This window comes from Protopterus annectens, chromosome 1.part1 (assembly GCF_019279795.1).
Source record: "Protopterus annectens isolate FY-2018-M chromosome 1.part1, PAN1.0, whole genome shotgun sequence".
NCBI classification, from domain to species: domain Eukaryota; kingdom Metazoa; phylum Chordata; order Ceratodontiformes; family Protopteridae; genus Protopterus; species Protopterus annectens.
In genome coordinates this window covers 498,348,437-498,362,426 of record NC_056726.1, presented here as the reverse complement: position 1 = coordinate 498,362,426, position 13,990 = coordinate 498,348,437, and the positions used below count along the sequence as shown (strand labels likewise).

Below are 13,990 nucleotides of genomic sequence, written 5' to 3'. Positions count from 1 at the left end.
GTCACACATGCAAGTTACTCAAGTGGAACTTGAATTGCAGATATGCAGCAGTCCCATCAAGGCAGGGTCTGAGATTGCTTTGTATGCCAGACAGCGGTCACCTCTGAGGAGTCTGTAGGAGAATGAGTAGAGGGATGGGGCCTTTAGCCCATCTGTGTAGGGCAGATGTTTGAGGCCCTGGATTCTCCTGGCGAGGAACCTCTGTGGTCTCTCCAGCTACTGCATGTGCTTTCTGAAGTACATGCCGAAAGGGGCATTGTACTCAATAGTGGGTCTTATAAAGGAAGAATACAGGGATGTTATGACCACCTTGTCCCTGGATGAGATACCCTTACTAATGAGGTGGTCCATGTAGAAAGCTTTCTGAACAATGGAGGCAATGTGATGATCAAAAGTCAGTTTCCTGTCAACCTTGGGTGTACAAGTCCCTCACAACTGATTGTGTGTTTAGGATGATCTTATTAGTGTGATAATTTGTGGGGACGTCTCTCTCCCCAAAGGGTATGAGGATACATTTTTTGGCATTCTGTTTGAGGCCATGATTTCTTATTTGATATATCATCATCTCATCTTAAAAAGTGACATTTTCCTGTTTTTTGACATCTTTCCTTGTTTTGCTTCCAGCTGTCAGCTTTGCAGTTTCCATACCATTTTTAATTACCTGTGAGAAGCTTCAACTTACTGATTCTTCCTCTGTCAGAGGCCTTCCTGCCTCTTCCTGTAACCTGGCTTTGTTTCCAATAATCATTGGCAACTGGTAACTTCAAAGGAAGTGGGTGGAGGCTGCAGAAAGTACCTGAGTAGGTGGGGCTAATTGGAATGGGGTGGGACTCTGTTACAACAAGTCAATGACCATTACTTGTGATTAAACAACAGATGGTGCCAATCACTTTCATCCACAGACTGACGCAGTACTAACTCATTATAGCCACTTCTTGCACTTGTATATATCTCAGATATCTGACTGCAATCAGCAAGACCATTTTTAGGTCAAATGAAGCCCTAGACAAAGGGCTACATGGACCCTCCATTGTACATTAGTCCTCCCTACATTTTCCCAGTGTTCCTCCCCTATCCCACCCATACTGTTCCCATTCACTCCAGCTTGATTACTTCTTTTGTTTTTTTTTTTTCTCCATACTTTTTCTTCTTTTTGAGCTTTTTCCTCCATCCTTTTAAACATGCCTTAACTGGCCAAGAATCCAGTGTTGAAAATGTGGAGGAAGTAAATGAATTAAGCTGGGGATATGGGTGCCACTAGTTTTCCCAGAAGTCACAGGATTTGAGATGCTCTGAGGTGCATCTTAAGAGCTGTTTTTATAAAGTTTTCTTTCAGTGATGGCCTGAAAAAAATAAGTCAAGAAATTCAGTTTAATATTTTCCTTTCAAGGAGAGTAAGTTGTCTAAAGCTTAATGTCCAAAGCTGACAAAATTGTTCCAAGTATACTGAGATGACAGATGCTTACAAGGGTATGGAAACCCTTTCTGGGAATAATGTCTGCATTTGTACCACTGCTGTTAGACTGGGTTGAAAGTTAAATCACAAATGGCCACAGTTACACATTACACACCTGAGATTCTGTGGATAAAACCTACATGCAGGAGAAAATGCAGGCTCCACACAGAAGGAATCACTGCTAAAAACTCAACCAGAGGACCTGGTGTTGTGAAACATCAGTGCTGCTCCTTGCACCTCTGTGCCAGTCATCAGCTGCTATAACACACATCTTTCTGACTGCCGTAGCCCAACCAGCAGCCACTGCAACCAGCAGTTAAAGCTACATTTGTTGACTGTGTATGCATTTAGATATCAGATTGTAGTAAAATAAAAACAACACATTAGATATCAGATTGCAATGAAATAAAAATAATTGGCCACAATAATTTAACGCACACACACACACACACACACACACACACACACACACACACACACACACACACACACACACACACACAGGTATGACCATCAATTATAATAATTGTATGCTTAATATGTTTGAAATAATTAATGAATAGGTTCATAAATAACCTTGACAGAAGGATATGTCTTCTCATCTCACTCCTGTAAGAATACAGTATACAATCCAGTGCAACCTCTCAAACTCTTAGCTCAAGAATCAAGGCGATATCTTAAAAATAAAGTTATTGGGTATGAATCTTAAATCTGTCATTATTTGCTGACTGCCAGCCTGATTTGCCAGATAAAAATGCAGATGGTGCAAGAAGCAGAGCAACATGTGACAAAAAAAGAGACATTCTGCAATATCTCAGATAGATGAGGGCATCTATGTCCTCACACTTTCCAGCATATGATACACACATGCACACACATTACCATCAATTATAGACACTGGTCTGACTGACTGTAGACTATCAAACTTTGATTGTGATCAAATGAATGAATAAATACGTAAATTCAACACAGGAATGCATCTTTTTAGCTAACTGCTGTTAGAATATAGTGTGACCACACTGCATACCTCCAGTACCTCAGCCTTCTAGTTCAAGAAGAAAGGCAAGCTAAAAATGGGAGACAAAGCACCAAAATCAGGGATAGATGCTCTTAAATATTTAGATAGTTACTAGAATAATAAATGTTGTATTAGCATGCTTTTTGCAAAGGCTACATAAGTGTGAAACATGAGGTATGTTGTTATCTACTTGAGAAAAAAGAGGAGCAGACAAAATTAAAATATGAGAGAAAATCTGAGACATTTTACAAAATTATGGAGAGTTGCGAGCATCTGCATCTCTCTCACACGCGCACACACACACACACACACACATATGTATGTATATATATATATATATATATATATATATATATATCTATAAGTTGTTGTGTCTTTTGGCTTTTCCTGGTTAGGTGTCGCCACAACGGAACTCTGGTCCGCTAATGATTGACAGTTGATTTTTACGTGCTGAGTTGCCAGCCCTGACACACAACCTACAACGAAGGCCCACCCATTCATGGATGTCTCCATGCAGAAGACGCTCTAGCTGAGAATCAAACCGGACAGCGTCTTACAGTGAGGCGACAATGCTACAGTAGCACCACCACCGCAGTATATATATATATATATATATATATATATATATATATATATATATAAAAGTCATTATTTTCCTAAGTGGCACACACAGCACCAGTTAAAATACACACACATATTTTTTTATTTATTTATATTTAGAATTTTATTTATTTATGTATGTGTGTGTATATATATATATATATATATGTATATATATATATATATATATATATATATATATATATATATACCTACCCACACACACACACACACACACACACACACGTATGTGTGTGTGTGTATATATATATATATATATATATATATATATATATATATGTATAAAATGCGCAAACACACACACAAAAAACTGCTCTAGTGCTCATACTTATTTAAATAGATCCACTTCCTGTCACTTTTAGTCAGGCTGCAGGCTGTCTCACTGAAACTGTATGTCAAAAAGAAGTACAGTTGTTCAGTATCTTCACGTATGCAACCAATTTTTTAAAATGTGCACCTTTCGTTGTATGTTTCTCATATGGGCTTTTGCTTATATGATTATTTGTCCATTTCCTGAGGCAGCCTGAGCCAACAGAAACAGATCTTCTGATACATCAGCTCAATGAACCACTTTGAATTTGTCATTTCTGCCTCCTGTAAAGGCCAGGCACAGCTGTGGTGATGCAAGCTGAAACAGCCTGGCAGACAGATTAAACTGATTTTTTTCCCTTAATAATAGCCACTCAGAGGTTTTCTAAACCCTGAGCTTGTGCAATAGCATGCTTAATGTTACATACATACTTTTAAAAAAAATTACCTAAAATACCACGAGCCACTCCACTAATAACTGAGATAGAAATTAATTATTAGTTTGCTGATTAAAAAAAAAGGGCAAAGTTATCGTTTGCGGTTTTACTTTTTTGACTGGTCACGGAAAATAAAGAATTTAAAAGGTGTAGCTAATTGAAGAAAATTTACCCTGATTACAAATGTGTGCTTTCGTTTTAGAAGAAAAGTACTTTTCCTAAGATTGTGACGTCCATTGTAAGAGGCAGATAAAACAAACTGGCTCTTTAGAGAAAATATACCTGCTCTGACTTCAAATTTGATGGAAGTTTCTACCTTGAGGTCTCTCTCATGATTGAGTTCCATGAATCCTGATGCTGATTTGTACTTATTTCTAAAGCTAAAGAGCATAGCGTCCAAATAAAAACTGATGTTACACTTGTTCCTAAAGATAAAGCACATGAAGTACAAACAAAAACAAGATCAGACTACTGCTTTTTAGATTAATGATCCTTGTACAGGTCCATCCTCAAAGAAGCTTAAACAGGAAGGTGCCACTATCCTTAGTTTTAACTGTTGCCATTAAGTCCGTTATCTGTAATAGTTCTGTCTGAAGCTACACGTTTTACAACAGGTCTATGGTGCTCAGTCATAGATCACTGTTGCAGTAGCCTAAGCTAAATCAGTCCATATCCCAAATGACTAGCCCGCTTTCATAGTGAAAGGGTGCTTTTCCACATGCTGCAACTGTCAGAAACTTGAGCTGAGCTCCATATGAGGATTATTGGAGTGTAAAAAGATTAAAAACTTTTTTGATACCAAAGATGCTCCTTTGCTGGGCCCAGTCAAACTGTTGGTCTTCTAACAATCCTTCAAGACTGGGCAAATAAATCCCCTGTTGGAGACCTTCCACTAATTTTATTTTTCTGAGGAAGACTTGTGCTTTCTGACTCTAATATATCTTTTTTTTTCTAGTAAACTTTTTTTTCTGCAACTGTTGCATTTTTAAGGGGATGTATGTAAAAAATACTTCCATGAACATTTTGTGAGAAAATTTCTATTTTAGATAGGATTATTATTCCCGCTTTTTATATTTGTGCATTGGGGACAGGATGCTATGTTTGTGAGAGACTTTCAGTGGTTTACTTAACCTTTGATCCTCTTGTTCCCTACTTTACAGATTTGTCCAGGCTATACTAACCTGCTTTTGAGGTTTTTTTTCTTGGCTTACAGATGGGCCAATTCCAGGTCTCCATGGTTTCGCCTTTCCCTGTCTGGAAGAAATGAAAGTTGTCATTCAGTCCTCAGGTGTTAGATCTAGCTCCTGTTGTGTCTCAGCAGCTTGTGGATGACTCTGCTGTTGCAACTTGTTGTTCCTCACATTGCTTAACTTTTTCCACTCTGGTCCTCTTGGTGTAGCATATGCAGCCACCAAAGACTGGTGGATATCCACGTCCTTTGTGATTGTAGTAATGCCATTGGTGGGCAAGAGAGAACACTCTTGTCAGTCTCAGGGGAAGGGGCTGGTAAAGGTTCTTCACTTAGCCAAAATAGGAGATCTTTTGCTGGGACTAGTATGCTTGCATTGAGTCTGTCCTTTTCCAAGGATTTCACAGAAAACTTTCCAGTCTTCTGATACTATTTCTCTGCACAGAGAAGATTTATTGGGAGTTGCTAAGGAACATATTGGTGCTTTTTCCTTGCTTTATGTTTCCTCAGGCAAGAAAAGGAAAACAGTTCCCTCTGTTTCTGGCATGAGTGTTTGATCAAAAGAGCAGCAGACATTCCAGTTGGATGGTTATACCTCATGAATTTCTTCACAATCTGAGCATTCTGTGATTTCAGATTCCACTTCTATGGCTTTTCCTTTTACAAAAAGTTAAGATGAAATAGGTTTTTGGATTCAAAGATGGCCGTCTTTCTGTAGACACTGCATTTCTACAGCTCTCCAGTTACTCGGAATAAAAATCAACCCTGAGGATATACTACAAGATTTTTTAAACTAATTGTTGGATATAACTATTCCACTACAACTAAATATTGCTTGAGAGGTGAAAGAACAGGAGGAAATTAATCAAACTCACAGGATTAGATCTGATTGTCTGTCTGACTCTGAACAGAATATTGAACAAAGGAACTGCCTGACTACTAATCGTGGGTATTTACTAGTAGTTATACTAGAGTTTTGCTTTACTTCACAATGTCAAAAGAGGAAAAAAGTATGGAAACAACAACAACTAAAACCAAATTATCAGCACTTCAGTCACCAGAGAAAGATTCAACAATAAAAAGGCAGAAAACTATAAAACAACAGGAACTTTTAAAAGCTGGAATGACAAATAAACCGGTTCAGCTGGCTAACATGGAAGATATTAAAACTGCTTTGTTGTCCATTCAAGAAGCTTTAAAAGAACTTTTAAACCAGGTACTTTCTTTTGGTGCCACTTGCAGTCAAATTCTTGAAAGGATGGATAAATCGGAAGCAAGAATATCCGAAAATGAGGACAGAATAACATTGCTTACAAAAAAAACAGACATTCATGATGTGGATATCCAGTCTATGCAAAATAAAATTCTGGACTTGGAGGCAAGATCCAGAAGGAACAACATAATTATTAGAGGGATTCCAGAAACTATCCAATATAATGATTTAACTTCTACCATCATACAAATATTCGGAACATTGTTCAATGACTCTGACATTGCTAAGCAAATAGTTATAGAAAGAGCCCATAGAGCTCTCAGAGAAACACAAGCCTCAAACATTCCTAGACCAGTTTACGTCAAAATACTTAACTACCAGGATGTAAATAACATAATTCTAACTGTTAAAAAGAATGGAGGTTATATTATGTGGCAAAATAATAGAATTTCTATGGGTCAGGATTTACCATTGCAAATAAGACAAGCCAGACGAGCATTATCTCCATACTGTAAGTTCCTCATTGAAAAGAACATTAAATTTCAAATGAAATACCCTAACACTCTAATTTTACAATTGATGGATCCAAGTATTCCATATCCAAAAAAAAAAGAAGCAAAAGTTACCTTTCTGAAGATTTTTAAGTCTCTGCCAGCTTCGGAAGCTTAACTTGGCCATTCAGTCTGTTTACAGCAACGTGGATACTGGGATTCCATACTTACTACGTCTCGAGGCTCCAAAATCCTTTGTTTGTTCTTTTTTCTTCACCAGGCCCCTTGGTAAATGTTTACTTAGTTTTTATTTGCAGCTCCAGCTCGTCCACGAAGATTTCCCGAACTTTTATGGCTTCTACGAACAGTATTCCTTCGCGAGGTAACAGGAAGTCCTTTGGGTGCTGCTGAGGGTCCGCTTTCGAGGTGACGCATCTGGAAGTCCGTCCGCGAAATGGTTCCCCCGTCGAGAATTCGAAGACAGGATTACATGACCAGGAAGTGTAAACACCTTTGTGGAAGAAGGGGAAGCTAGTTGGACTGTAAAACGAGTGTCCCTGGACATTTAAAAGTATGTTGCAGCTTTTATTTATTTAAAGGGAACTGTGAATCCATTCAGGTAGGATTAAAACTGAACTAATAATGTACTGGTTAAGATGTGTTATTTAACTAAATGGTAGAAGCAGGATAACTATATCATAATTATGCTAGTTTCTTAGGTAGTTTTTCCTAAATGTGGTTGTACTATTAACATTGTAGTATAATGCATTATTTATTTTCCTGTCGTAATGATGTGTTTCATACTGCAAATGCATAGATACTAAGGGGAGTTAATGTTGGGATTGTTAGTGGATTAAAATACTAGAAGAAATTACATCCTGACATTTCTAGAAAAGTGAAGGCTATCTTCATCTATACTGGCAGGTGGTTCTGACTGGGGAACTCTTAGTTAGTTATCATTCTATATATTCAAATTTAGTACCTGGTAAGTATAGTTAATGCTATCTGTATTTACACGTGTTATTGTCATTATAATGTTAAATAAGCTTGACTAGATAAACAAAATCAGAGCTAATGCTATATTTTCAGGTTTAATATTTGTTTTTTCTCTTTCCTAGATAAAATATATAGTGAATTATCTTGAAATTAATAATGTTATTGTTTAATAGGTGTACTGTCATATATCTGTTTAGGTTGGATTTAAATAAGCTGGTTAGCTATTTCAGGGTAATACAACCTATTAATATAATTAATATTATATGTGAACTAGTAGAGAGCTAGAATAGTACTTTTGAATATAGTGAATATCATTTATATTAACTAAATAATGTGTTTAAGAGCTGTGGAAAGGTATCTGTGTTTATTAGGGAATGTTTTGGTTAGGCTTTGTAGAGGTAGATGTAGTATTTATAGTTTTTTTGCATGTTTTTGATGTTTAATTTTGTAAGACAAAGAATAGATGTTTAGTAAGACTTTGTACCCATAAAAGTTTTAACGGTGTAAAAAACCTATGTATGTCCTGGTCCAGGGAAATAGTGGAATAGGCACTGGTTAGGGATGGGACGTCAAGATTGCTTCCTGATATTATATACTGTGACAATACATTGGATTTTAGTATCGTCTTTTAACTTTACAATATACCTAAATGATTTAAAAATCATAGTATGTGGATAGTAGACATGGAATACTAAAGGGCTCCAGAACTTGAAAAAAAGAAAATTATTTTTTCATTTATTTCTCCAGTCAAAGGCATGTTTTATTCTATTACAAGAAACCCATTTGACCAATGATCAATGGACTGTCCTTAAGACTAAGAAATGGATTAGAGAGGTGGTAGCTGCGGAAGGGTCAACTAACAGTGCAGGGGTGGCGATTATTATTAAAAACCAATATCAAGAGAAAATTCTAGATTTTAAAATAGACAAAGAAGGAAGATGGTGTTATGTGATTCTTTCATCTAAACTTTATGATAAACCGGTGGTACTTCTTAATAAATATGCCCCATGTACCAATCAACAACTTTTTATAACATCATTATATTTCATCCTGAATCAATACAATAATTACTATATAATAATAGGAGGTGATTGGAGCACATACCAAGATCCCAAATTAGACAAATCAAGTTCAAATAGGTCCTTTAATAATCAAGCAGTGATAGCACTACAGGAACATAAAACAGATTTTAAACTATATGATCCATTTAAATACACAAATAACCAAATGAATGCAAATAACTTCACATTTTATTCAAGTTGTCATAAAATGTGGTCCAGGGTCGATTTTTTTCTGATTTCAGACGTACTAATGTCTTTTGATCCCTCTGTATCCATACAAGCTAGACATTTGTCGGATCATTCTAGGATTACATTAACTTTTATTAAGGACACTAGTCATAATATCCATCTTAGAGGTTATAACTGGTCCTTAAATCCATATTTATTAGATAAAGAAGATATAATAAAAGAAGTTCAAGAGACCTTGAATCAGCTATTAGATAATCTTTCTAGACACCGACATCCGTCTGACATAGAATGGGCAACGACCAAAGCACAAATAAGAGGAATTTGTCTTCAAAAGGCTTCTTATTATAAGAAAATACATTCGAGAGACATACAAGTATTGGAAACTAAAATTAAATTACTGGATCAGGAGTTAATTGGGAATTATAGTAAACAAACTGAAACGGAGTTATTTAAATGTCAGAAGGACCTTTTTTTACTACAAAATAGTAAATTATCATTTTATGAACAGAAAATGCTGGTAAAATACGCTAATCATATACAAACCCCGTCAAAAGCACTAGCGCACATCATTAACCAATCGAAAATACCTTCTCAAATTTCTGAACTACATTTTAATAATAAAACATACAGTAATACTGAAGACATTATGAATGTTTTTGAATTAATATTTACTCAAGTTTATGGGGAACATCAGGAATTAAGTATAAATAAGAGTAATAATGACTTTTTGCAGAAGATTACATTTCCTAAAATGGGTGATGAGTTTCATATGAACTTAGTCAAACCATTTTCCTCAGAGGAAATAACAGATACAATTACGAATCTGAAATCACATAAAGCTCCAGGACCGGATGGTTTGACTATGGAATTTTACAAAACTTTTAGTGATACAATGGGGAAAATACTTCCACAAGTATTTAACTATATAATTAATAATAAAATTAATGACCCGCACTTTAATGCTTCGAAAACTATTCTTATACCAAAAGAGAATGCTGATTTGCAAAATCCGGATAACTATAGACCTATTTCACTTTTGAATATAGACATGAAAATTATGACATCGATTTTGGCTAATAGATTGAAGAAGGTAATTAACCTGATCATATCAGATGAACAAGCTGGTTTTCTAACTGGCAAACTACAGATAATACACTATCACTTCACACACTGATTTTTTATGCCACTCACAGAAATTTTAATGCTTATGCACTCATAACTGACGTGCAAAAAGCTTTTGATAGAGTTAATTTAGAATTTTTGTTTGAAATTTTATCATATTTTAATATACCCCAAGACTTTATTTTAACATTAAAAAAGTATATAATAATCCTTATACAAATCTAGTTATTAATAAAAATCTCTCCAAAAGAATACAAATTAAGAATGGTACCCGCCAAGGATGTCCGTTATCTCCTATATTATTCAATTTATATTTAGAACCATTATTTCTACATATCAAACAAAATATCTATCACAATGCTCCAATAATATATGGTACAAAAATTTCCATGGCTGCTTTCGCGGATGATCTAAATATTTACTGTACGACACCTGTTTCAGATACTAAGAAATTATTAAAAGCAGTGGATGACTTTGCAAAAATATCTAATTACAAAATAAATTTTAGAAAAACTAAGTTATTTCCTTTAAAGACGCCTACACCCTTTTTGCTTTTACCATTGGTAGGCCAGGTAAAATCCGAAGAAAAAATAAAATATTTGGGTATTGTTTTTTCAACTGACAACAGAGACTTCTATGTGAATAATGTTAAGTTACTTTGGGAGCATATAGTGTCGGACTTAAAAAGATGGAATAATTTGAAATTACCAATAATGGCTAAGACCTCAGTTATTAAAATGAACATACACCCCAGAATATTATATATCTTTAGAGCTACTCAAGTCCATATTTCTAGGAAATTCTTCAAACAACTTCATATGGAATTAGGTAGATTTGTATGGGAACATAGAAAAACTAGGATATCCTATGATAAACTGATGACTCCGAAAAACAGGGGTGGTTTAGAGTTACCGAATTTTGAAACATATTATTTAATAACAAATGCTAATAGAATCCTCAGAGTGATTAACTTTGATAGTTCTAGTCCTAAATGGTCACCAAAATGGTTGATTCTGAATTATAAACATGTTGCTAAACTAGGGATTAATTGTAAAGCATTACCTTTTTTAAACAAAGATACCCTTAAAATGTACGCTCTGATGGAACATATCAAAGTATATATAATATCAATACAAAGTCTATTTAACTCATTAAATCTTTTACAATATATGATGACTTTTCAACCATTTCATAAGAACCCGAATTTGAAAATTGGTAATCAGCTGATAGATCTTAAAAAATTCCCACTTATAATTGATTTAACCATACTTGATTTATATCCCTTCCTTGGTATCTCAATACACGACATGTTAAGAGAGATGAATCTCCCTAACACGTATTTAATTATAATGAGACATTTAAAGGATCTAGCAATAAGTTTTTTTTTAGTAATAGTAAGTTTGAAATTAAAGAAGAAGATTTAAACATTTGCCTAAACTTATGGCAAACACGAATGACTGTAAATATATAACGGCTTCATATAATTTGATAAAATATGTGAAATATAATAACCAAATACTTTTTTTCCAAATACTGGAAGGAGAAATTAACGATTGAAGATAATAAAATAGTGAAAGCAATTAATTTAACCTTAAAATCCGTATCTCTTCAAAAGTTATTTACTCAGTTGATGATATTTAATAACGCGTATTACACTCGTCTCACTCTATATAAATTCAATTCTAAAATCTCACCTAAATGCCCATATTGTATAGATCAAACGGCTGACCTTTTACACATGTTCTGGAGTTGTAAATGTATTTTTAAACTTTGGAATTCTTTAAAATGTCAATTACAAAAAATGGGATATCAACAGTCTACACTTTCTTGGGAGTTTATCATTCTTCATATTCCTCCGATTAATTTGGATAGATCCCAAAGGATCATACTCATAAATATTTTCCTGTTAATGAAGCTGTATATAGCTACAAATTGGTTGAATCCATCCCAGACTTCATGGGTAAACTTTAAGAGTGTAGCGATAAAACATATCTTAGCCCATAAATTACTAATTAAAGATCATAAGAAAAATATAAATAACACAAAAATATGGGAGCAAATCTTTAATATTGTGTTAGCTTAAGGTTCCAATCCACTTTTCTCCGGGAAGTACATACTAAATATGGAGCTTAGTATAGATAAGCTTTACATTGATACTGGATTCTTATTTGCTCTTCATTTAATACCCATTTAGAAGTTTAGTATAATGTATAATGACTTTATGTAACAGTTGGAAGCATTCTTGTATATATTGTAAATATGTTGTGGTATTGTTTTCCCATTTGGAAAAGAATAAAGACTTATTATTGAAAAAAAAAGATGAAATAGGTTTTTCAGTGTGAGCAGAATGAAATTCCTATAGAACAGGAAATATATTGTGATTTGTTACAGTTGGAACTGACAAATTATGTAGCTGTTTCTCCTACAGAATGTTTTTCTTAGAGCTTTTAGCATAATTCAATCAGCTTCCTTCTCCTAGAAGTCTGACAGGTTCTAAAGGGTACCTCAGTCTCATGCGTCTTTGTTTTCAAATCCTAAATCTGAACAAGCTGTGATTTTTCAGTCCAAAACTACTTCTGCAAAGCAGTCCAGTGCTGCTAAACCCCATTCTTTCTGGCAAGGATTGCAAAGACAGTGGAAGAGGTGAAGTTTTCACCATTAACTGCAGAGAGCATACAGAAGCCAGTAGTTAACCTTCCCCCTTCTGAGGTTAAAAAAAATCCTTGAATCCCACTATTTCAGCTGCTTCTCAGGTGACTAAGCATGTTTTAAAGTGCACTTAGGATGCTACTGATTTATCCTTTATAGCTGCTGCTTGTGGGTTAGTATTTTTTTATTAAAAACTTTATTAAGTTATCACTTGTGATGCAAACAAACTTACATTTATATAAAACTAATCAAACCATATTAAGTTCATATTTACAAACATTATACATCACATAACTGCGGTGGTGGTGTTGCGGTAGCGTTGTCGCCTCACAGTATGATGTTGTCCTGTTCGATTCTCAGCTAGAGCGTATTCTGTGTGGAGACATGCGTGAATGGGCGTACCTTCGTTGAGGTTGTGCGTCAGAGCTGGCATCTCGGCACATAAAAATCTACTGCCAATCATTAGCGGACCGGAGCTCTGCTGTGGCGACCCCTAACCGGGAAAAGCCGAAAGACGCAATCATACATCACATATAATCTTCTGTACAATATAGTCAATCCAGCATTACATAAATTGTTCAGTTTCTGCTTTCTATTAAACCTCATTCTTCTTCTAAATCATTTTCTGCATGTATTTTTTCCACAATTTCCATATTTTTTCTTTGTGATTTACTCCTAGCCTTTTTCTGAAGATTTCATATTTTGTTCTATCATCTCTGTTATAATTTTCACTACTTCAAGTACAGTTGGGTTAGACTTTGATTTCCGTTTTCTAGTAATTGCTTTTTTTGGCAGCCACCAGAATTAAACTTAACAAGGGCTTACTGTGTCTGGGCAATTCAGATCCTTTGTCCCAGCTCCATTGTTTCTTTCTGAGTTGCTTAAATAATCTCTCTTCCCAGTCTTTTCTGTGATCTGATTGGTTCCTAAAGTTATTACGCATTGTTTTATATGTCATACTAATTATCCTTTTTTTAACAACAGTTTGTGTTCTAGAGTCAACTAGAAACTCAACAGTGCAGGTCTTTCACTTAGGGATTCCCCCATCCCTTTCTTTTTGCCTGCACTCTTGATATCCATCCTTGATAAGGGAAGGCAATCTGGACCCTGCAGTCCAAATATTTTCTTGGCCTCTTCCCGTTCTATTACCTTTCCCTTTCTATTTGTTACCAGTACATTCGTTCCTTTGCCAGCTTCTTCCAGTGAATGCCAACCCCCTCTTGACTATTCTCTGTAGCC

General features: G+C 35.1%; 1 protein-coding gene across 2 annotated transcripts in view; it reads left to right on the top strand.

Moving 5' to 3' along the window:
• Positions 1-13,990, top strand: part of HBS1L (HBS1 like translational GTPase) — a 2,781,383-nt gene that overhangs the window by 1,587,652 nt on the left and 1,179,741 nt on the right. The window lies entirely within an intron of this gene.